The sequence below is a fragment of the Hoplias malabaricus genome, chromosome 15, assembly GCF_029633855.1.
Source record: "Hoplias malabaricus isolate fHopMal1 chromosome 15, fHopMal1.hap1, whole genome shotgun sequence".
Lineage (NCBI taxonomy): Eukaryota > Metazoa > Chordata > Actinopteri > Characiformes > Erythrinidae > Hoplias > Hoplias malabaricus.
In genome coordinates, this window is record NC_089814.1 from 32,658,922 (window position 1) to 32,685,518 (window position 26,597).

The window sequence follows — 26,597 nt, forward strand, 5'->3', positions numbered from 1 at the left end:
GCTCTGAGGAACACTGAGAGGCCCTGAGTGGGTTAGAACATCTCAGACCTTTAAAGAGTAACTACACCCTAAGACCTTGCCTTTTCATTAACACCTGAAATGCATGGTTTGTTGTAATTAAAAAATGGCTTAAAATACAAAAATAAAAATGATTGTTGTCAGTTCCACCTCAGCAGCACCTCTGAAGTTCTTCTCTGTAATAGGCGCATATGATGCAACTCTGTACTGGAATCTTGAAGTCATTCATTTATTCATTTTCTGTAAACACTTCATCCTGTTCAGGGTTCCTGTGGGCATCACACACTCACCCAGTCCTTTACACACTCACATCTGCACAACCCATCCACCGACCCCCATGTGTGTTTGGACTGTGGGAGCCAAACGGAGAACATGGAAGAAACCCACACAGACACAGGGAGAACACACCAAACTTCTTAAAAGTATTGACCCTGTATGACAGTGAAACTACCTGTTGCGCTAACATGCTATCCACATGCTACGAAACCAGTCAAAACTTTGGACACACCTTGTAAGTCAATGTTTTTTTCTTTATTTTATTATTTCTCCATCGTAGATTCATACTTTTCAAAACATCAAAACCATGAATCATCATCATCACCACCTTTTCCGCTTAATCCACTTCAGAGTCACAGACAAAGAAGCCCAGGAATCTCCCACAACTTCAACCAGGGGATCCCCAGACGTTCCCAGGCTAACCGGGAGATCAGACGCCTCAACCACCTCCACTAGCTCCTCTCAATGTGAAGGAGGTCCTGAATAAATTCAACTCTTCACATGGGTTAGTTTCTCAACCACCTCCCACCGCACCTAAAGGGACCATGCCTTGTTTCCAAGGAGATAACCAAAGACTCAGACTTGGTAGGTTCAACCAGAGTTGGAGTTAGCTGAAGCTAGAAGGTATATTCATACTTTAAAAGGTATTTACTCTCTTCATTTTGAAACAGATTTGAACTTCTCAAAATGGAGGATAGAAAATGACAAAACACAACTGATGAATACACTCTACAGTAACAAACAACAACAATATAGCCATCTATAGCCCAGTGCAGAGGGAAGGAGGGAAGAGAGGGGTGGTTTCCTACGCTCCACCAAAAGCTACATAGTGCGGTTTTCTTTCATAGTGCTGAGCCCAGACTACTCTCCCTATTACAGGTCAATGGAGCATCACCATGACTTTGAAGCTGTCATTTTTATAGTGTTGCTTTAATGTAGATCTTATCTAAAGTACAATTCATTTTTAATAATAAAGGTTCAGAAAATTAGAAGTCTTGTCCAAGGATGTTTACTGTTGTAGCACAGTGTTCCTGGTGGGTTTAGACCAAAGAGGGAAGAATCCTAAACAATCTGAGAAAATGCCTTAGTTGAATCTTCTGTTCCACCTTAAATGGTGGAGCTGGTACGTTGCGGTGGCTGAGGCAAGGAAACTTTGAATAAAAATCCACTTTTAGCCTCTCAGTTCCTATGCGGATGGATGTTCTAAGACGTTCCACTGACCACAACACAACTCACTGGAGTAGTTTTTTGAACAGACATTTTGATCTGGACACTGGAAACAGTTTCCTGTTCTGTTATCCTTCTGGATAATGAAGCCCTGCTTAGTGAGCTGGAATCCTGCTGGAGGTGCAGGGTTCTGATGCTAAAAAATCTCCAGCAAAACCAAACCCACACGGTGCTAATGTCTCTCCCAGGCTCTACACATTTAAAACCATTTAAATTTAGACTCCACAAGGCTCCTCAAACATCCAGTTCCTGTGGTTTGAGACCCAGACAAGTCTCTTCCTCTTACCCTGTGCTCTTAAAGCAACGGTTTGGCCACCATTTTCAGCTGAAATGTAGCCGAGGAGCTTGGTGATTGGTGCTGAATTATTTACCAGTTCAAAATCTTGTCCTTGGATTTGTCCTTTGCCACCTCACTCTGTCACATTTCTAAAGGACATTCATCGCTGGCCACCAGTGAAAACACAGATTTGGACGGTAGCCCATGCATACACATCAGGCCAGGCCTTCAGTTCATCATGAGCCAGGTTCTATTCTGACCATCTTCTCTCCACATGCCATCACTTGCATTCTTGATATAATTAGAAGCACGTTCTCCGTCATTTATGCTGAACAGCGACGGCTCTGCCTTCACTCAAAACCTGGAGCAGCTGCACATGAGCCTAGAGTCATCAGGCTCAATGTCAAGCATGGGCTAAAAGTCTATAAACCCTCGGGTTGTGAAACACAGGAACAGAGGAGTTCCCTAGAGTTATGGAGTGCAGTCCAGACAAGTTCTGAACAGCTAGAAAACAATGTTTGCATATCACCACTTGTGATTCATACTGGTCGTACCTCTGGAGAACCCACACAATATTTGTACTTGCCAAGCTCCTTTCAGTTGCCTCTGTCTCCTTGTTGTGGTTCTCCTCCGCAAATATCACACAGCGACCAACGAGACTTTGAGGAGAACTTCCTGACACTCACTTCAGGAGTTATTTTGGTTTGGGTTTGGATACGATGCCCCTACTGAGCGCACAAAGGTTACGCAAGCAACAGAAATAACCACTGCCACACCGTGGCCTGCATGTTGAAGATGAACCTTTTGCAGATGAGTCTGGGACCACCCTGGAGACAGTCACAGTTTGGTGGACTCTGTTTTGGCAAAGAAAAAGAGTGCCAATGACCTCAATAAGACCTTTCTGAAAAAAAAATGGTGCCTTTTTTTCAGGACAGAAAGATTCCTGCATTTGTTCTGAAGTTCTTACTTGTCTGAGACTAATATGGAAACTGTGGATCGATGCCAATAATAGATTAATATAAACGTACATTAAAAGGCATTCGTTTTTTTAGCTTCAAGAAAGAAAAGGAAAAGTCAACAGGAAATGACATAGAAGTGTGAAAAACTAAATATAGTGTGGCCTTTGTTACACCTTTCTTACTTTCGGTTTATCAGAATAACCCACAGCCACACTCCCAAAGTTCAGTATTTGAAGTTGTTTTCTCACAATCCAAGAAATTCACTCACTCATTCACATTTAGCAGGCTGAAGATGCACCATAATGGGTCACTGTTGGTCCTGCATTAACTATCACTGTGTTTATGTCTGTTTCAATTCATCAAACTCATCAGGAACAACATTGTGATACAAATGATGGAAATGGCTTCCCGTATCACCATGTAATATTGTTGCCATATCGTCCCACCTCTGTCAGAAATGCTGAACCACAAGCTCCAAGCAAGTGCAGCAAGGGGAATATTACCGCTAATGGTAACAGGATGGAACTGAAAAGTCGGAGAGACTTTAGAGATCTTGAAAAACGCCGGGTTCTCTCAGGAACCATCACCAAAGGTCATGAGCCACCTCGCAGAACTTCCTCAAACCTGCTGATCATGTGCCTCAGCTGAAATTAGGAAGTCAGACGCCTGTGAGACGACACTTGGATCTGATCTGCCAACGTTTCTGACTGCAGACTGAAATCAATGCTAGTGTTCCACTGCTAGGAGACGAAACACCAGCGGAAAAGACACCGCTCTTCAGGACGAACCAGTCTGGATTTTCAAGTCCCTCTGCTTTTATCTCCTCTTTCACATCTACTCTACTGTTCAACCGCTTGAATTCACCTGCTGAATGCACAAAGAGGATTTGAATATTTCATTAATATTCAATATGATGCAAACTGGTCATTAAAAAGTATTTTTAGAGGATCCCCTCCCCCCAAACCTCTTCACCATAATCAGAGTCATGGTGTGTCCAGAGCCTAGCTGGAATCATTGGGCGCAACACACTCACCCAGTCACTCAAACACACACTGACACCTGTTGACACTTTTATACAGAAGGAAAAAGCCTTAATTTTCAATAGAAGTCAATGTGAAAAGCATTCCTATTGGTCCATTCATGATCACATTTTCACAAAAAGAAAGCAAGATTTTAATCAAGAGTGTCTCCATTCATCTTCCTTCAGTTATGTGAAGGGTGCCATTGCCTGCACCGTGATGTTCCCACCTCTAAACGTCACTGTTGGTGTGGTGTTTTTGGGACGATATACAGTGCCTTTTGACCTCCAAACACAGGGTGTATTAAGGCATCCAAAGAATTCAACTTTGATCTCATCTGACCGGACTATGATCTCCCGGTGTTTCACAGGCTTGTCTAAATGTCGTTGAGCAAACTTTAAACATGCTTCAACATGCTCTTCCTTCAGCAGTGGAGTCTTGCGCGGTGAGCGTTTATACAGGCCGTGGCAGCTGTACCTCCTGATTCCAGGTCCTTGGTTCTTGGACAACTCTTCCAGATGATGGCCCCAACAGTGCTCTATAACCAATGCCATCAGTGTGTTTTGCAACAACACGGTCGCAAAGGTCTTGAGAGAGCTACTGGTTTTATCATCACGAGATGTTGAGATGTTTCTTGTGTGGCACCTTGGTAATGAGACCTTTTTATAAGCCATCAGTTGAACCAACTAATATTAATTTGCACTGATTGGCAGGATTGCTTTCTAATAACTGGTAGATTTCAGCTGGTGTCATGATTTTCCATGTTATTTTCCACCTCTCTTTCTTCATGTGTTCAATACTTTTTCCCTGTGTCATGTCTCATTATTAAACATAACTTAATTTATGAAATCTAAGGTTTGATTTCTTTGCATGTGTTGATGGGAACGGGTTGTTACCGGCATCTGGTGAGAATTTCATGTCAATAGCACCTTTAGAAAATATATTTACTTTGAAAACTGGTGGCGTGTTCACTATTTACATGAACTACACATACAAAGGTATTTTTAGAGGATTTATTAAAAAAGTAATGGTGTATTTGAAGCCTAGCTGGAATCATTGGGCGCAACACACTCACCCAGTCACACACACACACACTCACACTCAGGTGACACTTTTGTACAGCCAGTCAATCTACCAACATGAGTGGGGGTTGTTTTCTTGGAATGTTGTAGGAAGATGGAGCCCCAGGAGGAAACCCATGAAGACAGAGAGAGAACACACCCGTTCATCAAGAAACAGCCAATTTAGGCCATTTAAACATCATGAAACATTGACAATTTAATGCAACTTCTTTCTGGTTGTTTATATCTTTCTTAGCCATTTTAGATCCTGGTTGTTGACAGGTTTGACAGGTTTATAATAGCAACACATAAATACCGATAAATCAACAGATTCTATACTGTTGAAAACAGCCGATTTACATGTTGGAATGGTACTGTATATAACTATGGATATAAGACTGAACCCAAGTCTGTTTCTAAGGCTGCTTTGACATCCCAGATAAATACATTTTCCAGACAAAAACACAACAGCATCAGCAAGTAGGACGCTGCGAGTGTTGCGATACTTAATAGCATGAAATGACTTCATGCGGCCACAGAAACAGGGCAGTGAACTGAACGCCAGTCTGTAACCGTGTACAAATCATACATCGCTTTCATATTCATAACACAGGGCTCTCTGGATCTCCCAGTATGACATGGCCTGTAATCTTCTTCTTCCCCAAAAATCATTGGCTTTTATTTCACAGCAAATCCGTTCCAGGAACCAGATGGCAGCGGAACTAGGTCAACCATTAACCAACTAACATCTCAAAGAAGCAACCAACACAAGCCCCCTTTCCAAAGAGCAGATTTCAGCCCTCTAACCTTCGTGATGCTTAAAAAAAACAAAAAAGAAAAAAACAGTGATGAGAAAGAAAGAACAAAAACAGATCATACACAAGAAAAAGGTTGTAGAGCAGTGAGTTTCTTTCTTCGTAGTCAGAAATATGGGACAGTAACAAAGGACCTGTTTGTGCTGGTCTGGCCTTCGAGACTGGTACTGCTAGCTGTTCTTCCGCTGATAAAAAAAAAACAAGTCCCTCGTCAGATCACATAGCACAGGTGTAACTGAAACTAATGTAAATGTTCTGATATCTGTGTTTAGATGCAGGTAAGAACAGGGCAAATATATTATTTCAAATCTAATATTTATTTATCTATATGCAGCTCCCTTTGCTTCACAGTAAGGTATTGTACATAAAAGAGAGAACTGTGACATTAAGACATTATCACAATTCAAACTAAGTTTCAAGATGTTTCCACTCAGAATAGTGCCATACTTAATATCCATCCATCCATTATCTGTAACCCTTATCCAGTTCAGGGTCGCGGTGGGTCCAGAGCCTACCTGGAATCATTGGGCGCAAGGCAGGAATACACCCTGGAGGGGGCGCCAGTCCTTCACAGGGCAACACACACACACACACACACTCACACCCACGGACACATTTGAGTCACCAATACACCTACCAACGTGTGTTTTTTGGACTGTAGGAGGAAACCGGAGCACCTGGAGGAAACCCACGCAGACACAGAGAGAACACACCACACTCCTCACAGACAGTCACCTGGAGGAAACCCACGCAGACACAGGGAGAACACAACACACTCCTCACACACAGTCCCCCAGAGGAAACCCACGCAGACACAGGGAGAACACACCACACTCCTCACAGACAGTCACCCAGAGGAAACCCACGCAGACACAGGGAGAACACACCACACTCCTCACAGACAGTCACCCGGAGGAAACCCACGTGGACACAGGGAGAACACAACACACTCCTCACACACAGTCACCCAGAGGAAACCCACACAGACACAGGGAGAACACACCACACTCCTCACACACAGTCACCCGGAGGAAACCCACGCAGACACAGAGAGAACACACCACACTCCTCACGGACAGTCACCCAGAGGAAACCCACGCAGACACAGGGAGAACACACCACACTCCTCACAGACAGTCACCTGGAGGAAACCCACGTGGACACAGGGAGAACAAACCACACTCCTCACAGACAGTCACCCGGAGGAAACCCACACAGACACAGGGAGAACACACCACACTCCTCACAGACAGTCACCCGGAGGAAACCCACGCAGACACAGAGAGAACACACCACACTCCTCACAGACAGTCACCCGGAGGAAACCCACGCGGACACAGGGAGAACACACCACACTCCTCACAGACAGCCTTTTTTTTGCCTCACACTATGATGAGTCTTGTTCTGTAAATAAGCTCCAATATCAAAGCTTGTCCATCTCTTTAATTTATTATTACTGTTCACACAGGTGCATCTCAATAAATTAGAATGTCATATTGTATAGATTCATTACAAACAGAGTGATCTATTTCAAGCGTTTATTTCTTTTAATGTTGAAGATTATGGCTTACAGCCAGTGAAAACCCAGCTGTTTTATTTTCGAGTCGCTGTTTACATCGATTAGAATTTCTAAATGTTGATTTCTAATTTTTAAAAATTATTTTATTATTAATTGCCCAGCCCTAACGTCGGATTCCATTCACCACCACTGTGAGCATTTCACACATAATCACTCTCATTCACTGTTGTTCACATCTCAGTCATTTAATCGTGCAGAAGAATGGTGGAATTATACGAGGCATGATCTCACTCAACCTGAGTGGGTGCTATTTCAGGACAGAGTTGGATTCTAGTCAGTTATCTAGTCATTTCACAACCAATCCAGACAGAGCCTGGCATTTCAAAGTGCGGTATATGTTTGATCTGATGCTAGTCAGGGTGGTCATTCACAACATTAGCATTAGCCGCACTACCAACAAACATCGTCAACACAAATCCAAACAAACAAGTCCACCATCTCTTTCGATGACTTGGAGAGCTTAAAGCTCGACTTCTCCTTCACAAATACCATTAGTGGCAGCTGTGACTTTATGCTAATCCTTTACTGAAATTATAATTTGCTGTTTGATGTCTGGGAACCTGAACAGGAAGGTCTAGTTTGAAACCGTAGCAGATGGCTAACTTCACCTCAGCTACCCTTTAATACTGAATAATACCCCGTAGCATTCCTCCAGATGAATCACACGCTCCTCGTCTTCTCTCCTGCTTATGAGTCAAAGGCCGACGGCGGTTTAAACAACCTTCCTTTAGGGACTTTACCTTTGTGTTCACCGAAGGGGCTCCAGTGTCTGCTCAGAAAGAGGCAGATTCAGCATGAATCTCAGGAGATGCGATGAAATGTCCGACTGAAAACGGCCAGAAATGGTACTCAAGCTTCTCAGAATAGAGAAAAAAAAACTGCTGAAAATTATAACTGTGATTACAATGATGTTTCTTTAGAACTGATGATGAAGCTGTAGGCTGTGTTCAGTTCCAACAACAACAACAACAACATCAACACGCCAATACACAATGAGTAAACAACGCTTAACGTTACTGCCGCCATTGACTAGAGAGTAAAGCTGAGTAGAGTCAAGTAGAGTAGGTATCATGCTGTGGAAAAACACCTCTTGATTAAAGTCAACAGGTACAAATGGTGAAAAATATGTCTTAAAGACACCGCCCAGTGACAATCAACTGTTTAACTGTTTCTCCCTGTGTCTGCGTGGGTTTCCTCCGGGTGACTGTCTGTGAGGAGTGTGGTGTGTTCTCCCTGTGTCTGCGTGGGTTTTCTCCAGGTGACTGTCTGTGAGGAGTGTGGTGTGTTCTCCCTGTGTCTGCGTGGGTTTCCTCCGGGTGACTGTCTGTGAGGAGTGTGGTGTGTTCTCCCTGTGTCTGCGTGGGTTTCCTCCGGGTGACTGTCTGAGAGGAGTGTGGTGTGTTCTCCCTGTGTCTGTGTGGGTTTCCTCCGGGTGACTGTCTGTGAGGAGTGTGGTGTTTTCTCTCTGTGTCTGCATGGGTTTCCTCCAGGTGACTTTCTGTGAGGAGTGTGGTGTGTTCTCCCTGTGTCTGCATGGGTTTCCTCTGGGTGACTGTCTGTGAGGAGTGTGGTGTGTTCTCCCTGTGTCTGCATGGGTTTCCTCCGGGTGACTGTCTGTCTCCGGACCCACCGCCACCCTGAACTGGATAAGTGCTTACAAACAACGAATGATTTGGATGGTAGTTATAGTGAATGTAGCATATAGATACTTAATTTTAAGATTTTTTTTTGTCGCTAAATAAAATGACAATTATAATATTTAATACTACACAAGTTACGAGGAAAAGACAAAGAGCGGGAGAAAGCTGAAATTTTGAATAACAAAATCTTACGCAAAAACGTCTTTATAAACTGTGTAAAAAAAGCACAGGAACAGCATTGTAACTCCATCGTAAGCAAAATATTGAGAACTTTACCAAAGAACCAGAAGATTTTTATAAGGAAATATTATGTATGTTTTATGTTTCATAAAACTGAGCTCTGATTCTGGAAGTCCTCTTCAGAAAACCCTAAAGCGTGAACAAATACCTGGCCTGAACTTGCCCAGCAATTTTTAAATGGGGATAAAGATCATCATCAATGATCTACTGACAACACCTAAAGCTAGTTAGCATAAAAAAATAGCATAACAACATCCAAATCTCTGCTTGGAGATAGAGTGATAAGGTCCATCTCGTGAGTGCCGGTGAAGAGGTGACCCTGTGTCTCTCTCGCTCTCTCTTGGCTGAGGAAATTATCTTCTGCATCAGAGCAGTGGTGGCTGTCCAAGCGCTAGCGTAGCGTCACTCACAGGACTCCATTTCACACACACTCAGCCACAGCAGCGTCGCAGCACCACTGACACTGGTCAGCCACCATTTTGTGGCTGCTCAAGGCCATGAAGAGGGCCTCTTTCTCTCTCTCTCTCTCTCTTTCTTTTTTGTTTCTCCTTGCCCACTTTTACAAGCCTCGCTATCTTATTACACAGATGGGATGGAGTAACCTAGAGCAAAAGACCTTAGCCAACTTCCTCTCTTGCTTTTTCTCATTCTCTCTCTCGCTCTCTCTCTCTCTCTCTCTCTCTTCTTTTCTCCCCCCCTAGAGCTCGCATTGCCATTGGTGCTTGTGAAAGCAGAACTAAGAAGCACTCTTTATGGAAGGCCACCTCAAGGTCTTCTCCACTGCTGACACCATCCCAGAAGACCTCATGACATGCCCCAGAGAAGAAGCAGCGGAAGACGAAGACAAAGAAGGAGAATTCAGCTTCCATTTAGACAATCTGGGAGATGTTATCGAAGGTACACTATGTTCTGGAGGACCTACAAAGGGGGGGCCATCTGTCAAGATTCTGCCAGTTGGTCTACGTCTCCTAGACCTGCATTCGTCCACTGATGGAGCTGCCAGACCTGCTGAATGCAACCCAGTCCTCACAGCAATGTTAAAAAAAGAAAAAAAAAAGCTATTTCCGTAGCAAGAGGGGGAACAAACTCCAGAGGAACACGCTTCTTTTCAGTTCAACAAACTTTGGGGCTCGGACTCAGACTGCAGTGTGGAAGAGTGTCATTTTGATTACATCTTCCATTATTCAAGGTTTGCGTTAAGCTGAGAAATTTAACCCAGAGAAGCAGCAGTGTGGAGGAAGAGCCTGGTCTCGGGCACAGAGCTTTATGTCCTTGGAGGCCTCCAGAGCAGCCTGTAACTCCACCCGCCTGCTGTAACTGTAGCATTTGCAATGTCAGGATTGCACAGAAGGAGCAAAGCTGCAAAAGCTTGGCCGACGTCCACCGGCAGTAGAGTGGAAAGTCTGGCCTGAACTTCCCTCAGATCAGCTGCAGCTGGACATGTGAAAGAACGAAGGTGTGTTTGTTTTAGAGAAAGCTGGTCACCCATGGTTTGGAGTTGGTGGAAGGACAGCCTGATATAGAATAGCGAAGAGGATCCTTAGCACTGTTACCTGGGGGACAAAACAATAGGATCTTCTCAGAACATCTCTCAGCACAGGAACTGAAGTGTGTACCTCTCTGGTCTTCTCTATTTTTGGATCATCTTGGTCTAAGTTAAAAGGCTGAAGGTCCAGTATAAGTGGTGGGAGCCAATGATAAAACTCTCCATTTTAATGCAGTTGTTGTTTTTTTGCCCGTCCTGAAGCCACGCCCTCATTCCACCTGGGCTAGGGACCATCCCACAAAGCAGCTCAGTGGCAGGCTCAGGGAGAACACACTAAACTCCACAAAGATATGAATTGAATATACCCTTAAACCCCTTCTCTGGGGCATGAGGCCAGCTCACTGCTTCTTTTCGAACTGCTACTTGAGGCTGGTCTTAACCCAGTTGTTCCCTATAGGATTCACCATACACGACCACAGATAACATCACGGTTTGTCCTCAAGAACCTGCTCTTCTTTGGTTCCAGCTGGGAACACACTGTTCTGTTTTGGGAACCAACATGTGTTGATGGAAACATGATGAATGATTCCAAAATATGTTTGCGAATGAGAACTAAACAGGTTCCACGTTGGTGTAAAATGGCTACCAGATGGCTGAGGCATCTCCTGGACTTGAACCTGCGATCTCCAGGTGATTGGGCCAATATTTAGATAGCTGGGCCACTCCGGAGAGCTTAACCCATATTTACGTTTTTTAACAGTGGTTTTAAAGTTCAGCTGTGGTCCCTAAAGGCATATGGAGCGTATGAAATCAACACAATTTACATAACTACAATTCTAATAAAATAAGGTACCTTTTGAGGGTACCACCACGGTGCTAATTTTTCTGACGGTGTCCAGAGAGAGTATTTTTGCTTAGAAAGTGAAGGACAAACACACGTTTGATCAGTGGTGTCTAAAATCGAGCAAACAGCTGCATCTCTTCACACACAAACTCCACAGGAGCCGCTCTGTGTGGGAATCTCCTTGGAGAAATTCTCCCAATGCAATCGTGTGGTAAGAAGGAGTTGTTGCGGCGGGGTGCCAGGTGTTGCGTTTTTTCCTCCTCCTGAGCCCTGAGGTTGTGCTGATCTCTCTGTGCCTGGAGCTGAGGAAACGTTTCTTCATGGGTCAAGAATTCCAGACGCTCGGTCCAGTCTTTGATCCATAATTCAGTTTGATCTAAACAAGTCCAAGCAAACCTGCCCAAATGGAGCAAAGAGGAGGAACAGCGCCTCCTTCTCCAGGGTCTCCTCCAGCAACCATCTCCACCTCAGTGGGAAAACATTTCACGGGATATTCTCATGTTCTGGGACCTCAGGGGGCTACAGGTACCTCTCCTTCTCATCTTTTTTTTTTGTCCAAGTATACACCCACCAGCCACAAGAATAAAATCACTGACATGTTAAGAGGTTAGTGTAGTGTCACGGGGTTCTGGAGGTTGTGGGTTCGAGTACGGCTCCAGGTGACTGTCTGTGAGGAGTGTGGTGTGTTCTCCCTGTGTCTGCGTGGGTTTCCTCTGGGTGACTGTCTGTGAGGAGTGTGGTGTGTTCTCCCTGTGTCTGCGTGGGTTTCCTCCGGGTGACTGTCTGTGAGTAGTGTGGTGTGTTCTCTCTGTGTCTGCGTGGGTTTCCTCCGGGTCCCTGTGTGTGAGGAGTGTGGTGTGTTCTCTCTGTGTCTGCGTGGGTTTCCTCCGGGTGACTGTCTGTGAGGAGTGTGGTGTGTTCTCCCTGTGTCTGCGTGGGTTTCCTCCGGGTCCCTGTGTGTGAGGAGTGTGGTGTGTTCTCTCTGTGTCTGCGTGGGTTTCCTCTGGGTGACTGTCTGTGAGGAGTGTGGTGTGTTCTCTCTGTGTCTGCGTGGGTTTCCTCCGGGTCACTGTGTGTGAGGAGTGTGGTGTGTTCTCTCTGTGTCTGCGTGGGTTTCCTCCGGGTGACTGTCTGTGAGTAGTGTGGTGTGTTCTCTCTGTGTCTGTGTGGGTTTTCTCCGGGTGACTGTCTGTGAGGAGTGTGGTGTGTTCTCTCTGTGTCTGTGTGGGTTTCCTCCGGGTGACTGTCTGTGAGTAGTGTGGTGTGTTCTCTTTGTGTCTGCGTGGGTTTCCTCCGGGTGACTGTGTGAGGAGTGTGGTGTGTTCTCCCTGTGTCTGCGTGGGTTTCCTCCGGGTGACTGTCTGTGAGGAGTGTGGTGTGTTCTCTTTGTGTCTGCGTGGGTTTCCTCCAGTTGACTGTCTGTGAGGAACCACTGTATTCTAGGGACACCTCGCAAGACCTGGGTTTTGGAGATGCTCTGACCAAAACATTATGACCAGCACAGTTTATGAAAGTGGCTCAGGTGCTTATAATCCTTACCAACATCCACTTCAACAACTGATTGCTCCTTTGCTCACTGATCTATGAGAGAATACAGCAAAAATCTCTTCTGAAACAGAAGGTGTTTAAAGAAAGGTCCTTCCCCATTGACTTCGCCAACAGCACCTACTCTTTTGGGAAGGCTTTCAACTAGATGTTGGAACATTGCTGTGAGGATCTGATGGCATTCACCTACAACATTCACGTTCATTAAAAACCAAACGGGTGTTGGTGTGACGGCACACGCCTTTGTTCTCTTTCAGTTCTGGATAATACAGTGTTAATCCACACGACACACAACAACTGTGTGCCTAAAAACTCAGTGTAATATTACCACAGGTGGAAGTGCAGGTTAACTGACCATAGAAGAACAAACCCTGAGGATGTGTAGCAGCCATATTCCATATCAGCATCATTGAGATTAATACAGGGCCCGTGAGTGTGTTTATTTACTGCATGGAAGATGTTACAGTGTCTTGGGAAGAGACTATTACACTGAAATACACATAAAGTGACTATGATAGAGTGCTCCTTGTGGTGCAGTTCTTAACCACGAGTGTGTATGTGAGTGAGTGAGCGAACGAGGTACAAGCCAGTTCTGTGAGGTGCTTCACGTCTACTTTTTACAAAACACAGTACAAGGGACGCATAACAACCGCCGTCAGCACTTAAAGTAACACTAGGTAAGATTTAGGTTCTTCTCCTTGGGCTCCCCCTAGTGTAATTCAGATTTACAGCACTGTACTGAAATCAATGGGGAGCGGGAGGGAGAGCAGTGGTTTCCTACCCTCCTCCACATGTTATATAGTGCAGTTTCTGTAGTGCTGCGCATGGAGTAGCAACGAAGGCAGCCCTATTCTCCGTATTACAGCTCAGTAGATCATCACAATGACATTGAAGCTGTAATGTTAAGGTATAAATATTACATAGTGTTCCTTTAAAGCCTTCATCAACCCCCACTGTTAAATTAAGCTGCTTGTATTCACTGATCTCCCCAGAGCCACGACCTCAACATCACTGGGTTTAAAGGTAATGTAGATGATCCTAACAGCAACGCAAACACCGCCTCCCGTTTGTGTTCATTCAGAGGTCTTTTAAGGCGGAATGGAATGTTTGCAGTAAAGTTTTTATTCACTGTTTGAATTACCAAAGAAAACTCATTTGTGTCTCGAGCTGAGCACTTTCGGTTTGTGTTTACTTTCATGCAGTTAGCGCTCTCCTGAATCTGGAGTCAACTAGAAATAAGTCATTTCTTCTAACATTCTCTGCATTTTATTAAAATGTTTTGGATCAAAATCATGAATGTCACCTTTAATTAGAAAACATTAATTGGAAAACGCACACCCAGCTTCTTTGTGGATTTCTTTGAAACGCACAGAAGCTTTAACAACAGCGAGGGCTGGGCGCAGTAAACACAGAACCATGTGGTGTTAGATTTACTTGCTGAGGGATCTGTGTAATTCCCTCGTAACGTGTTTTCTCTGTGTTCCCGCTGAGCCGAGACGTTTAAACGCTCTTCAGAAAGATCCACAGCTTAAGACCAAGTCATGGTGGAAGCGCTCCATTAATATTAACTCACTGGTGAGGCCTTCCCTGTCCAACTTCTTCAATGTTTAATCAGACTTGGAAACCAGCACCTCCTCTAGCTCAGAGGAACCGAGAGCAGTGGATCTCTCTCTCACTCTCTCTCTCTCTCTCTCTCTCTCTCTCTCCCCCACAAGACCACTCCTGTTCCCTCTGAAAGGAAGCCTTGTCCTGGCTGGGCTCTGGGCCTCCAAAGGGAACAGGCTTCTCCATACAGCTCAGGATTTTTCCATTCACAGCAGCGAGGCTGGAAGAATTTGTGCACTCGCTGTCTTACTTTAGCAGCCTAAAGAAAAGGAGGCCAGTCTAGAAGCCTGGGTTCTCTTGAAGATGTAGACACAGTTATGTAGAGCTCTGTTAATGACTGCAGTTAAAAGTAGCTTCCCACATAAACAACCACAGAAAACATACACGAGTAGCAGCTCCAGAACCACAGGAGTAGCATCGGCACAGGAACTGGAGGGTGCACCGCTCTGTTTGTCTCCTCTTGGATCAATTTGGGCAGAGGTGGCCAATCACAAAACAGCAGCGCTGTAAAACTCCCAATCAGATCTGTCTCAACCCATGAAACTCCAGCAGCACTGACGTGTCTGATCCATGCATACCAGCGCAACACACACTAACACAACACGACCACATCAGTGTCACTGACTGCTCTGGCCCGGGGGGGTCCCGGCCATTGAATAACTGAGTGAAAGGGGGCGAACAAAGTATGCAGAGCAACACGCAGACTACAGTCTGTAATTGTAGAACTACAAAGTTCACCTTTATGGTCAGTGGAGCTGATAAAATACACAATGAGTGTATCTCTCACACACTCACCACTGTGGACAACATCACACACACACTCAGTCATTTACACACACTACATGAACAGTTTCACTCTGGCCCATCCTCCCACCAACCTGTGTGTTTGGACTGTGGGAGGAAACCCAAACAGACACAGGGAGAACACACCACACTCCTCGCAGACATTCACCCGGAGGAAACCCACGCAGACACAGGGAGAACACACCACACTCCTCACAGACAGTCACCCGGAGGAAACCCACGCAGACACAGAGAGAACACACCACACTCCTCACAGACAGTCACCCGGAGGAGAGGCTCCCACCCTGGACACCAAGACCCTGGAATATGCACAAAGTGCTGCATTACAACAATTTGTTTATTTATTCTCAAAGAATATTCTCAAACATCCGACAGGTTTCTCGACACCGAGTTCCTAAATGAAAATATTCAAAAGTCGCAGCCTTTCTACCGAGTCCTAAACAATATATATCTGTCTTGGAAAAAAAACCAGGGACATCTAAATGCCCGAGGGGCAGGTTGGCATCGTCGCTGGCGTCTGGGGACTCTGAAAAAATGGAGGAAATGTGCGATATGTGATATGTGTCAGTGTTTCGTGTGCATCAGCGTTAGTGGGTCCTATGCAAAGTGCTTCGATTCCTGACGGCTCAGGATGCAAAGGCAAGGAGTTCAGAGCTGAGAGAGTGGAGGAGAATATGACATTGGAGTTTCGCCTGCAGCAAACGCAGCGCTGCATAGAGAGAAAACAACATCTCCGACTATGGCAAACAGCACCAACTCATACTGGATACACTACACGGCTAAAAGCTTGTTTGTTCTACTGAAATGAAGGGAAGTAATCGGTAGTTTCTTCCCTGGTTCCTGCAGTAACAGCCTCTACTCTTCTGGGATAGCTTTACAGAGGATTTGACAGAATTCAGACATAACAGATATGAGTTAGATGAAGTACTAATGGTTTATGGCTTTATCTTGGCTTCAAACATGGTTATTCAGAGCATCCCATCCTATTGGTCAGAGCTTTTCTATACAAACGGTGTGTGGGCAATGAATGCTTAGCTTAAAATAGAAGAAGTCACTCATTATCCGAGGATTCGGCTACATTTTCAACACTCACTGTAGGGCACTGTTGGGTTTAGGGCTGGACAATAGTCGGGTGATATTTATATCACGATATGTTTCTTAATTTCGGGAAAAATATCATTCTGATTTTGATATGAACAGCATAAAAGCTAGAGAATAACCGGCAAGAACAAACAAGATATATGACATCACAGTCAAACATAAACGTCTTTGATTGTCAATACGTTTTTTACATTAATTACTGTCCAGCCCTAGTAGTGTTACTGACTGATTTCTTTATAGCAGCTGTGATAGATCTCAAAACTATGTTCTCACACAAGCTGTGTGAAACTATTTCAACAGAAGAGCGATCAGAGGCGGATCTGGTTCCATTCACCGCCACTGTGAACAGTTCAAACATTTCTCTAGAACGTAGGACTTCCCCCCAAACCAAATCTTACTAATAATGCTTTGTTGGTGAAGTGAAAGTAGAGTGTGAGTGAAAGAAAAAGTGTACACTCAGGCAAGCAGGATGAGCTCCTATCAAATCTGCACTGTGGTCTGAGGTGGCAACAGAAAGCAGACTGCCACTTCCTATCTGTGGGTCCCTGAGGTGGGGGGGAAGACTTCCGCCAACATCGTACATAGCAAGATAACACTCAGAGAAAACACTTAAAGAGCTCTGGAGGTGCTGGAGAATGTTTCAGAAGGTCCACGACTTCACAGGTTTCTCGGTTACACAGAAATTCAGTAATTGAATTCACGACATCAAGTATCTAAAATCTCCATGTTATTCAGCTGAAATGGTCGGTAATAGAGACGTAATAATACAACGTATCAGACTTCATCAGACTGTACTGCATTGCATTGTAGTGTATTGTGTTATATCAAGTTAGACTGAACTATATATTAGATGACAATGTATAACTGTGTATTGCGGTGTATCAAACTGTATCGGTTGCACTGTATCATATTGTATTTTATCAAATTACATTGACTCTTACACTTCACAATCACAATATATTGTATTCTTTCAAATTGTATTGCACTAATTGCAGCACACCGAATCAAAATATATTGAAAACTGTATAAATCCAAAACCCCAGTGCATCACATCAAAGTAATTGTGTATTTTTATAATCCTAATTCTCCCGTAAAATTAAAACTCAGACATCATTTTTTTGCTTTTAACTTTTCTGATTTATAACTCATCAACATCTGCTTTGTGATTTAGCATAAGGTACAGGAAAAAAAAGTACCGGGTATCAGTATCGAGGTCTAGGTGTCTGTTTTGGTATCGACTTTGAACAATATCCATAATTATTTGGATAGTCCTTTAATTAAGAACATGAAAAAACGCTGGCATTTCCCAATGCACTTATCTCTCATTGTACAAATGTGAAAAGGCACATAAACTGCCAAGAAACAATGGTGAGAAATTTCTCGGAGGAGGGTAATGATCCACAATAATGAACCATTCAGCAAGAGCGTGTTAAACAGATCAACTCGTTTGGCGTTAATGCTAATCAATTAGCCTAGTCTTGAACCAATTAGATGATCCATAAAAAAACAGTGTACAGCGGAGTGTGTGATGTAAAATTAATAGCGAGTTTGCTCGGCCAATTAAAAAGTTACATAACTTTGGGGCTTTTTTTGGGAAGTGGGGAAGGCTTACAAAAATAGCTGCGGATTTGAATGAATGCACTCCAGGAGGATGTTTTAAAAAACGAAGAAAAATATAAGAAAAAAAAAAAGAAAGTACCTGCCGCTCGGTTAAGTGTGCCGGCCGGTTTGTGTGAGGAAGAGCAGGGCAGCGATTCCCCAGGAGCCAATGCATCATGTCAAGAAAGCAGCCAGTGGACCATTTCAATTGGCTTTTGTGTGTGTTTTAGCCTCTCTCTCTCACTCTCTTGCTCGTTTTTCCCTTCCTCTTCTCTCTCTCTCTGAAGAATCAGCTCAGGGTTTCGGAGCTCGCAAGCTCTCCACCACTTCCTCCTGTGGCCTGTCTGGACTGAGAGGTCCATTTTGTTGCACACTTCACTTATTTTCCACCCTGTCCTCCTCCCCTACTCCCCCACTTCCATCAAAATGGAGGAGTACTGTCATCTCATCTCAACAACAAAGGGAAGTTCACCTTCCTTATTGTCATGTAAGACGACTGCAAGTCATCAAACAAAAACCACAGCCTTGACTTTTTTAAAATCATTGTCGTACCCTTTACTAGGGGGAAATAAAACTAGGGGTACAGCAATGGAGCACTCATGGCCTAATCGTATATCAGATAGATTGGACACACTGGATGTTCTCCTCATTCTCCCAGATTAGTGACTTATTCTGAGGGAGCCTCAAAACAAACTCATGCTAGCCTTAACTTTCCTAGCATGTAGCATTATATGACTAAGTAACACAGACAATCAGCTATGACTGTAACTGTGGAGAAAAGTGTGAGAAAAACAAAAACCAAAACAATATTTCGGCCATAGCAAGAAGATATTATGACAATAACAAATTAGCCAAAATAACACCCCAGCCAGATGTGAATGCGCTAGTCATTTGTTGATTATTTACTTTAGCCAAAAGTATGCTACCACAGGTTAAGCAAAAATAATGTGCAGCTCAATAGTTAAAATACCATCCAAGTTAATATGTTAGCCTAAAGCTAACATGCTCCTCTAAAGCTAAAACACTAGCCACTAGCTTAGAATATTACTCAGTGTAAAAATGGTGTATGACTGGACCGATGTCCCATCTTTGTGTTTCTCATAATAACAATTAAAGTACTTCCTGTTAAATTTACCCATTCCTTTTCCGGACACCAGCAGCTATCCCTGTGTCCTGTGACTACTAAAATGTGTGCTGGAGTTCACAATCCTCTTTCTGGACTCATAATTCATTCCAACTCTATTCAGCCATAGCCTGTTCAGCAAGTGGGATGACGGTTTACAGCAGGGCCCCTTCATTCAACATGGTAACAAAACATAGCACAATATATTTTAATGTGAAAGCATTAGCAATCTCACATTGCTTAATGACTATGGTAATTAAAACAGTAACTTCTTTTTCATACGAGTTCTATGTTCAATATTATATCGACAATCAGCTAGTTTCTGATTTAAAATCTCCATTAAATCTCCAGTGAATTTCTTAAATTCCACCTCAAATGGTGCAGCAATTACATTAAATTAAGTAAACATACATAAAGCCTCAAACTAAGCTCAATGCTAATCATTGTTACACAAGCTAAAACGTTATCCCTAAGCTAATAGGTTAGCCCCAAGCTAACACACCAGCCACAAATGTGTTTCCCCAAAGCTAAAACACTATCTATAAGTTAATATATTTAACCCAGGCTAACATCATGAACAAATGTTTTATTTAAAATTAACTACAGTTAAACATGTAATGAGATAATTTCTGCCTCCAAGTAACTAGGCTAAAGCTAACAGTCGATACAATAAACACAGTGCAATACACTGTCATTAAATTAAAAAAGTTATGAATACATTTTTATGCGTATAATAAAGTGTTTGTATGTAATAGGTATTGTTTATTGTTAATAATGATGTCATTACATTATTGTTGTCTGACTCTAGACAAAAGAAATACTTAACGGCCACATTTATGCCACCACCTGCCTTTTAAGCCCAGAATTATTCAAATTAAATCTTCACATCAGAATCAGGAGCCCACACAGGCTAGAGAAGACCGCCATAACCCCCCAACCCCCTCCCTCACTGTCCCAGTGGGCTTTAAGGGGGCATCTGGCCTGGACTTCTGTGAACATGAGCTGTTATGTAGATGTCAGTTCAAGGTTCTCTGTGACAAATCTAACAAAAGGTTATGGATAGTGTTGCTGTTTGCCATAACACTATACGGCCTGAAGTTTTTGTACACCTGCTTGCCCAAAATTTCTTATAAATTTAAGGGTATTAATAGGGATTTTGCCCGATTATGCTACGTCTGTGAGGACTTGATGGCACAGAGCAACTGTAGTGCGTTCTGTTACTGATGTAGCGTGACTATTGGATCTAAAATCATGCCAAACTTGGTGCTTCATCACTTCAGAGATTTTCACAGTTCCACAGCCCCAAACTAAGGCCTTTATACCATTCTATACCATTCATGGCATATTGCGTAGTGAACTTAGGCTTATGAGCAGCTGCTCCTGAAAGCCCTGTTCTACTAGCAATGAGTTTCTATAGAATTTATACAGACTGAAGTGGTGGATTAAGAGAGATGATTCTGTGACATCACAAAAACACTTAATGTTTTTGCAACTTATAGTTTCCATATGAGGGCTGTACAGGCTGTTTTAAAATATCTGAAGCAATTACTCTCTGAAAACACAAAAAAACATACCATTCGCTAAAATATAGGCAGTAAATATGGTTTGGAACATAGTTCAGCTTCTTAAACACAGGTTCAGACCACAATGCTAATGTTGCTAACCATACAGGAAGTGATTTATGGTCAATTAGCAGTAATTATATTGGGCTGACTATTAGCTTCCACTGTAACTAACATTAGCATGCATGAATAAGGTATCACTTTACAGTTACTCAAAAATATGATCCTGAGCAAATTCATACATGACAAAGAGTTTGATTTCGATCTCTGGAGTTGCTGGTTTGACCTGTTTTGTTTTATTTTGTTGATTGAAAAGCCTGATAGTGATCAAGCTGCATTTAACTCTAAATCAGCCTGATTGAGGCTTTCATTACACTGTAAAAAAAGCATAAAAATATAAATCTGAAAGCTAAAAAAGTGCTTCAAGATGCCTTCCAAAACAAAATGAGCACAAAATACCTCACTAGCACTGGCGATTTGGGCCTGCTGATGCACCAGAAAATGCAGAAGTGTTAACTATTCAAAGTACAAGTGCTCTTTCACAGAGGTCAGGACTTTACACTTGACTTTTAAAAACATGAACAACTTGCAAAGCCTTGGCCCTGGGTTTTTACAGACAAATGTACCAACCCTGAAATAAATTCTAATAAAAACCCTAACTGGTACAGCCTGTGATCAGACACGCACTGTACACTGTGATTTGAAGTTAGCAAATTGTTAGTGGTTAGCAAAGATGTAGTGTAGTGGATAACATGGCTAGGCTTCATTTCCGCAGACCACTGTTCGCACACCACACTACACCAGTAAAGCGTAGTCCTTGGGCAAGACGTCTAACACTAAGAGGCCCGAGAGTCCAGTGTAATGTGATTAAAACTGTAAGTCGCTTGAGAGAAGAACATCTGCTAAATGCTGGCAATGTAACATGCATGCTAGCTGTTAGCATGAATACCCAGGCCTGCTAGAGGGGAAAAACAAAAAGCCTCTGGAGTTGGAATGGAACAGATGCACTGCTGATCTGCACGTAGACCTGATGGACTGCTGGACTGATCCAGTAATACCATAATCTCAACATGAAAAGAAGCAAAATTGTTTTTTATTTTGCGCCCATTCTGTGTTGTCACTCTCCATCGCAGTCAAGGCTAGGAATTCCAGAGCATTGTTTATCAAACTGTAAATAAATCATTGTGAGTGGTTTGGAAGTCATGAAAGGCTCCTTTCTAGACAGTGGTGGTAAATGGAACCAGACATCCACCAACTAAAAATGCTCGTGAAGGGGTTATGAATGAGCGACGTCTGACACTAGTTTTGAAGACGGTGATGGATTAAACTGTGGAGTAAATACATTTTAGTTTACGATGCAGACGTAGAGACATCAGGTTCTATTCCCACCGTGGAATGGAGAAAAACACATTACAACGACTATACATCCACATCACAACCATTGAGACTAATTTCGAAAACCTGGTGGACTTCCCCACTAAGGTTACAAAAGGTCAAGTGAATGAAGTGGTGCTACCTAACCTGCTTATTATTATCAACACATGCCAAATGATTCGTGATCTGTTCATTGTAATAAAGGCAGAAATATATAGAGTGTGTGGCAAACAAGACACAGAAAACAGGAGATTCTGTAGGAACCTTAAATAAACTCCGAAAAGTCAGACTTGAGCACAAAAACAAACGTTCTGAACTCTCCTGGATAAATGGGTCAGTGGAGAACTTGAACCTTGGGCTATCTCTGAACGTTCCACGGTTGCATAAGGGGGCTTTTAGCTTTTCCAGGTCAGACACACAAAGGGATCAAAGACATTATTCGGCTACTACAGCCGTGTCATCACAGATATTTGATTAATTCTCATGTGGTCACCTTAAAGAGGGAAGAATTCAGGAGTTAAAGGGCACATACCTTCTTCTTCGTTTGTTTGGTTGGGGTCTTTTTTTTTTTTTTTAAAAAAAGCCCATTTGTGAAATTGGTGTAGGTTTATGTACCCTATTTCTGCCTATGTTGGTTACTATGCCTTTAAGACTGATATGCAAATGAGCTCTTTTCGGAAGCACTGAAACACTGCTTATAACTTCAGCCTGAACAGCTGAGCTACAGACAGGGCCTATTAGTTAGTAGCTACAGACATATTTTCAGAAGTCTGGTCCTGTCTTCAGACTTAAGTTTTACTGATATACAAACACAGCTTTTTGTGACATCACAAACCACAGTTTGGCAGCTACTTAGACCGCATGAACTGGAGCACTACTTCTTGAAACTTCAGACTAATGTTTACCCACCACATCCAAACTCTTATCTGATGCTGATTTCCCAAAGCTCTTTCGTTTCCCATGCCATGGGCCCTTTAACACTGTCAGGAACACAAAAGAACATGTTCAAACTGGACTGACAGGTTGCAAGGACAAGCTAGAGGGCCAAAACATACTTTGTCCTTCAGGAAGAACCCCGATCTTCAAAACAAAAGTCCTTCAGGACACGAGGGACACTGCTGAGAACGCTGGGAAAGGGAGGAAGGAGCCGAGGAGGGGAGCGGCGCAGGGCAGGAATGAGTGGACGGTGGCCTGTTCCTGTCAGAATGCCTGTCTGAGGGAACCTGGGTGGTTGACATGAGAGCCGTGCCACCATTTTGAGAGCTCCTCCTTGCCGTGGGCTGTCGCAGAGAGACGGTGTCTCGCTCAGGCTCTTAGTGCTCGTCAGCAGGATTCCTCAGCGAGCGAGTTGGTGCAGAAGCAAGCACTCTCTCTCTCTCTCTCTCTCTCTACACCGGAAAAACAAGCTGGTTTCATGGTCCATACGATGGAATGAGAAGATAGAGAGTGAGGCATGTGCTTGATATCCTCTAACGCTTTCTAAAGTAGCAGGCTAATATATAAAAATAATATTAATACCCTCATATCCTTTAGATTTTCATTCTGTCATTTCATCTGGGAATGTAAGCTAACACCACAGAAGATGCAGGTGAAAACTGATCCTTCCAGCAGCCACAATGACCACAAACTAATCATCTCCCCAAACCAAAGGTGGGCAATACAGTGGGAGATACACAATACTTATTGTAATAATCAAGCTTTCCTGAGATAGCCGTGGATAAATATGCTCCACAACTCCATTCTCTCAGCTCCACTGACCACACAGGAGCACTTTGTAGTTCTACAGTTACAGACTGTGGTCCATCTATCACCCTGTATACTTCATTAACCCTTTTCACCCAGTTTTGTAGCGGTCAGGACCTCCAGAGGGTCCCCACAAAACAGGTGTGACGTGGTGGAACGTGGTGGTGGTGTGTTAGTGTGTGTTGCGCTGGTGTAGAGTGGATCAGACACAGCAGTACCTGCTGGAGACCCCTCAGACAAAAAAAAACAACCAGCCGACAGCGTCCTGATACAAAGCTACGGTCTCTGTCTTTACATCTACAAGGTGTTTAAAAACTCCAGCAGCACTGCCGTGTCTGATCCACTCGTCACAACAAAGCATGTAGAGCCACAGCGTTACTACAGCTCGCGATTGTTGAACAACAAAGTGCACCTGTGTGAACAGTTGGAGCTGAGGGAATGGCCAGTGAAATGTAGAAACAAGGAGGTCATTGTTCCTGCAACGTATATCATGTATATATATTTTTTTTCATAGCTGAAAATATCCCAATATATATCGAAGTATCGTCCAAGCCCTGGTGGAAAGCACAAGCCAAAAGGCACAGAAAGTTAAAACGTCCCAGCAGCAGGAACTTTCCAACTCTCTCTCTCTCTCTCTCTCTCTCTCTCTCTCGCAAACACTTTCCCTCTCGCCGCGGCTCTTCGGAGAACATTAAGGACATTAAAATTCCCATCTCATCTTCCTTCTCCCCATTCCTCCTTATCCTTCCTTCCCTCCTCCGAAGACAAACCTCCCAGTAGCAGTTGAACAAAAGCCATCAGCGCGCACACACACACACACACACACAAACAGAAGTGTTTGGAGTCTAACCTTGAACTTGGCGAGCGCTGGTCAGATAAAAAAAATACACTATTCCTCATAATAAACCCTACATCCAGAAAAGGAAAGGCTTGTTTGTTTGATGTAGGTGGTGCGCGAGGAAGTGCTCGAGCGCCCGGTGACCGGGAGAAGAGCAGAACAAGAGAAAGAGAAGTCGACCTTTGTTCTAGCTCAGTGTCTCACTCCTCCTCTCTCCTGCGAGACTCATCTGCCTTCCTCCATTTTATGGAGAAGCCCACAATGACACACTGGCTACCTGCCTTCAGAGCACGTAGCCTACTCTTCCAGCACCAGCCAGCCCTTCAACACACACTCACACACACACTCACACACACTCACTTTACAGTGTCTCTAGATCTCTATAGTTCACCTCCTCCAGAAGCATTACAGCAGATATAAAGACCTCCAAAGTGACCAGAACCACGCTCAGAGCTTCTAATGGCCACAGGCTCAGTGCACGAGACGCCCTAATGCACGCTCACCTCCCCATGGGCAGCTTTCGCTTCTCCACCTTCTCGTCCTTCTCCTCCACCTCCTCGTCCTGCTCCAACCAGCCGAAAGAGACGGTGAGGGGAGTGAGGGTGAGGGAGTGGGGGGGTGTGGGGTGGTGGTGGTGGGGGTTATCAGACGAGCGCGAGCAGACTCATTCACCTCGCGCTTTGACCAAAAAACAGAAGCAGCACCAGCAGCAACAACAACAACAACAACAACAGCGGCCGGATCAGTCCACTGCGCGTCCACTAAGGTCCATGGCTCCTTCCTAAGTCCAGCTCTGGTTTATAAATAGCCAAAGAAAGCGGCACCTCCAGGCTTGGTTTTGGTGGACGTCCAAACGCTCCAGAGACCAGAAACGAGTGTCTCTCGCTCTCTCTCGCTCTCTCAAACGCAGGCGCACACGCACGCACGCGCACACACACACACACATATGCGCGCCGCACCGCACCGCACCGGACAGGACGCCCCTTTCGTCGCGCGCTCCCGTTGTTTGTCGTGGGTCTGTTTTTGTCTACTCACAGCTCTCGTCCTGATCCTCTGTCCGCTCCACTACTGCACGGTCGCCATCTTCCCCCGCTCCTCCTCCTCCTCTTCCTCTTCCTCCTCCTCTTCCTCTTCTCTCCGTCCGGCTCCACACACACAGACGCACGGCGGCAGCACAAAAGAAGAAGACGAAGAAGAGGAAGAAGTTTATTTCTTGTCGGGGAGCACCAGAGGGTGCGCGAGAGCCCGGTGTCACAGACGCACGCGCGCGCGCGCGCGCTCACTCACCCACCAAGGCTAACGCCAAATGTAAAATGTAAAAAACAAATAAATAAATAATAAAACGTTGGGTTGTGAGGGTGTCCTCACAAAGTGAGGATTACAATCGCACACACAAACACACACAGTTGCCATGTATAGGCCTACATCACGTGGGGTCAGTCTGGGGTCACTAGGAGAGTCCACAGTTCACGCTGCTGCCCGGCTTCTCGACACGTAACCATGGTAACCTCGCCCTCAAAATGTACACACTGGACTATATAAAAACGCACTATTATCTATATTTATATTCTCCTGACCAATGATGGCAGGTGCATGAGCGTTCATTCATTCATTCATAACATACCGCCCATTCATAACTTTCCATGTTAGGAATAATTTATAGTCGTATGTGAATAATTCATAACGCTGTGTTCACACCAGCAGCGACACAGAGCTACAGTGCACAACAGCGGACATCATTTATTGTCATTGCACAACGCATAACGAAATTGTGCCTTCCCATTTAACCTATCCTTAGTGGTGAACACACACACACACCCAGTAAACAATTAGCCGTTGATTCAACGTTGAAATAGCGTAAT

General features: G+C 44.1%; 1 protein-coding gene across 6 annotated transcripts in view; it reads right to left on the bottom strand.

The window, feature by feature from the left end:
* Window positions 1–25,833, bottom strand: part of znf462 (zinc finger protein 462) — a 64,549-nt gene extending 38,716 nt beyond the window's left edge. For 4 of the 6 annotated variants that reach the window (XR_010795478.1, XR_010795477.1, XM_066645534.1 and 1 more), the window contains exon 1: window positions 25,771–25,833. The gene's annotated coding sequence lies outside the window, so the exon portion shown is untranslated. Of the gene's footprint in view, window positions 1–24,747; window positions 24,760–25,238; window positions 25,347–25,770 lie in introns of those variants that run through there. The other 2 variants (XM_066645532.1, XM_066645533.1) reach the window with 2 other exon arrangements.
* Between the last annotated feature and the right edge of the window lie 764 nt (window positions 25,834–26,597).